Source organism: Bos javanicus, chromosome 14 (genome assembly GCF_032452875.1).
Source record: "Bos javanicus breed banteng chromosome 14, ARS-OSU_banteng_1.0, whole genome shotgun sequence".
Taxonomy (NCBI): domain Eukaryota; kingdom Metazoa; phylum Chordata; class Mammalia; order Artiodactyla; family Bovidae; genus Bos; species Bos javanicus.
Genome location: NC_083881.1, coordinates 29,066,465 through 29,070,496, shown reverse-complemented (window position 1 = coordinate 29,070,496; position 4,032 = coordinate 29,066,465). Strand labels below are relative to the sequence as shown.

At 38.0% G+C, this 4,032-nt stretch overlaps 1 non-coding gene across 1 annotated transcript; it reads left to right on the top strand.

Annotated features, from left to right (window-relative positions):
- Nucleotides 1-557: 557 nt before the first annotated feature.
- Nucleotides 558-631, top strand: TRNAH-GUG (transfer RNA histidin (anticodon GUG)). The gene has a single exon. It is a non-coding gene; the product is annotated as a tRNA-His (tRNA).
- The last annotated feature ends 3,401 nt before the right edge of the window (nucleotides 632-4,032 follow it).

The window sequence follows — 4,032 nt, the reverse complement described above, 5'->3', positions numbered from 1 at the left end:
TTGACTGGTTTGATCTCCTTGCAGTTCAAGGACCTTCTCCAACACCACAGTTCAAAAGCATCAATTCTTCAGTGCTCAGCTTTCTTTAATTCTCACATCTGTACATGACTACTGGAAAAACTATAGCTTTGACTAGATGGACCTTTGTTTGCAAAGTAATGTCTTTGCTTTTTAATATACTGTCTAGGTTGGTCATAGCTCCTTTTCTTCCAAGGAGCAAGCGTCTTTTAATTTCATGGCTTCAATCACCATCTGCAGTGATTTTGGAGTCCAAGAAAATAAAGTCTTTCACTGTTTCCATTGTTTTTTCATCTATTTGCCTTGAAGTGATGGGACTGGATGCCATGATTAGTTTCTTGAATGTTGAGTTGTAAGCCAGTTTTTTCACTCTCCTCTTTCAATTTCATCAAGAGTCTCTTTAGTTCTTCTTTGCTTTCTGCCATAAGGGTGGTGTCATCTGCATATCTGAGGTTATTGATATTTCTCTCGGCATCTTGATCCCAGCTTGTGCTTCGTCCAACCTGGCAGTTCGCATGATGTACTCTGCATGTAGGGCTTCCCTGGTGGCTCAGAGGGTAAAGCATCTGCCTGTGATGCAGAAGACCCCAGGTTTGATCCCTGGGTCAGGAAGATCCCCTGGAGAAGGAAATGGCAACCAACTCCAGTATTCTTGCCTGGAGAATCCCATGGACAGAGGAGCCTGTTGGGCTACAGTCCAGGGGTTGCAAAGAGTCAGACACGACTGAGCAACTACACTTAACTTACTCTGCATATAAGTTAGATAAGTAGGGTGACAATATATAGCCTTGACGTACTCCTTTCCCAGTTTGGAACCAGTCTGTTGCTCCATGTTCAGTTCTAACTATTGCTTCTTGACCTGCATACAGATTTCTCAGGAGGCAGGTCAGGTGGTCTGGTATTCCCATCTCTTTCAGAATTTTCGTTTGTTGCATCTACACAATCAAAGGCTTTGGAGTTATCAATAAAGCAGAAGTAGATGATTTTCTGGAATTATCTTGCTTTTTCTATGATCCAATGGATGTTGCAATTTGATCTCTGGTTCCTCTGCCTTTTCTAAAACCATCTTGAATTTCTGGAAGTTCACGGTTCACATACTGTTGAAGCCTCACTTGGAGAATGTTGAGCATTGCTTTGCTAGTGTGTGAGATGACTGCAGTTGTGTGGTAGTTTGAACATTCTTTGCCCTTGCCTTTCTTTGGGATTGGAATGAAAACTGACCTTTTCCAATCCTGTGGCCACTGCTGAGTTTTCCAAATTTGCAGGCATATTGTGTGCAACATTTTCACATCATCATCCATTAGGATTTGAAATAACTCAACTGGAATTCCGTCACCTCCACTAGCTTTGTTCATAGTGATGCTTCCTAAGGCCCACTTGACTTTGCATTCCAGGATGCCTGGCTCTAGGTGAGTGATCACACCATCGTGATTATCTGGGTCATGAAGATCTTTGTTGTACAGTTCTTCTGTGTATTCTTGCCACCTCTTCTTAATATTTTCTGCTTCTATTAGGTAGGTCCAAACCATTTCTGTCCTTTACTGTGCCCATCTTTGCATGAAATATTCCCTTGGTATCTCTAATTTTCTTGAAGAGATCTCTAGTCTTTCCCATTCCATTGTTTTCTTTTATTTCTATTACATTAAATTAATTTATTTTACTGATTTGGAAAAATTGTTTTTCCACTGGATTTTTATATTTACCTTATTAGAATATGTTGCATGGACAGTGAAGATTGGCCTGCTTTCTATCTGCTCTTACATAGATTGCATTTACCAGTATCCATCACCAGTGCCCTACTGCTAACAGAGTATTTCATATCAATTCCCTCCACTGGAGAACAAGTTCTTTTCCTTATAAGGTCTCAAGTATATCCTGCCTCTCGAATATTTGTTTTTGTTTTTTCTCAGATGGAGGCTATCTATGAGTCCTCAATATTCAGACTTACAAATTGGTGAGAAATATAGATGGAAAATTAAACCTAATGTTTCTAGTGAGCACACTATTTTCTGAAAATAAGTCTTTTAGAAAACATGTGGTACTCAACTACATTATGCTACAAACATAATATTTTATAGGAATAAAATGAAATAGATGTTTTATCTCTAGCATGTTTGGCTTTATGCTTAAATAACTGCAGAGTATTTATAAGCCACAAAACTTGGAAATCAGTTTAGGTACGATTTCCTTTTGTTTTTCCCTCTCATCCTTCCTTCTGCCTTATTTTAGAAATATATACATATGTCTATATATATGTAGACACATACATGTATATGAAATTTACATTAGGTACATATATAGTAAATGTATCTGGTATTTAGAGCATGTATATATAAATGTATATATTTTAAAATAATCTTCACAAATATAGTTAATATCTAGAAATCAGTCCACAGGTCACAAAGAGTTGGACATGACTGAGTGACTAGACAACAATTGCAATGACAGCTTTAATAGTAATGGTTTTGTTTAAGTATAAGGACAATGTTTTATAGTTTACAAAGTTTTACAATGTTTACAGTTGTTGTTCAGTCTCTGATTCATGTCCAACTCTATGTCACCCCATGGACTACAGCACGCCAGACTCCCGTCCTTCACCATCTACCAGAATTTGCTCAAACTCATGTCCATTGAGTTGGTGATGCCATCCAACCATCTCATCCTCTGTCTTTCCCTTCTCCTCTTGCCCCAAGTCTTTCCCAGCATTGGGGTCTTTTCCAATGAATTGGCTCTTTGCATCAGGTGGCCAAAGTTTTGGAGCTTTAGCTTCAGCATCAGTCTTTCCAATGAATATTCATGGTTAGGATTGACTGGTTTGATCTCCTTGCAGTGCAAGGGAGTCTCAAAGTCTTCTCCAGCACCACATTTTGAAAGCATCAATTCTTTGGCGCTAAGCCTTCTTTATGGTCCAACTTCACATCTGTACATGACTACTGGAAAAACCATACTTTGATTATATGGACATTTGTTGGACAAGTGATGTCTCTGCTTTCTAATATGCTGTCTAGGATTGTCATAGCTTTTCTTCCAAGGAGAAAGTGCCTTTTAATTTCATGGCTGCAGAGATTTTGGAGCCCAAGAAAATAAAATCTGTTTCCACTTTTTATCCCATCTATTTGGGACCAGATGCTATGAGCTTAGTTTTTTGAATGCCGAGTTTTAAGTCAGCTTTTCCATACTTCTCTTTCACCCTCTGCAAGAGACTACAGTAAGTGGCACCAGAATACACAGAATAACTAACACAGTAATGATTCGATCAAGTTTGATGATTTGACTGGGGAGCAAAGATCAAAGACCAGTTTTCTCCAGAAGACACCATACACAATCACCAGATATTACAAATATCTTTTATTAAGCAAATATTTATTATGAATTGTATCTATTTTGTCTATTAACAGCAAATTCTACTATTTTATATAATTAGCTGTCATCCTTCCAAATGAAACAAATATTAGGTATAAGTCAAAGATATTTAAGCTATATCCAAAGTGTCATGAGTCATGGAAAACTTTGCAGGTTTAGTTCTCCAGCGACACCTGTTGGTAGCAGTAATATTTTAAGAGTGTTAGTCACTCAGTCGTGTCTGACTCTGCAACCGCATGGACTGTAGTCCACGGGCTCCTCTGTGTGATTTTCCAGGCAAGAATACTGGAGTGGGTTACCATAAACCTTCTCTAGGGGATCTTCCTGACCCAGGGATTGAACCTGGGTCTCTTGCATTGAAGGCAGATTCTTCACCATCTGAGCCACCTCAAGAGTAGGTGCTAGTAATATTAACCCAGTAATTTTAATTGATAATACTGACCAATGATATGCTACATTAAACACTTGACACACATTGTCCCAATTCCTTAACAATCCAATTACATTTTCTTTTTATACATAAGGAAAGTAATGCAGTTACATACTTACCCAAAGTCACATAATTAGGATAATAAAAATACCTGAAACTAAATGACGTGAGAGTACAAAATATTTTAGATTTGCATTTTGCCTTAGAAACACTTTATCATA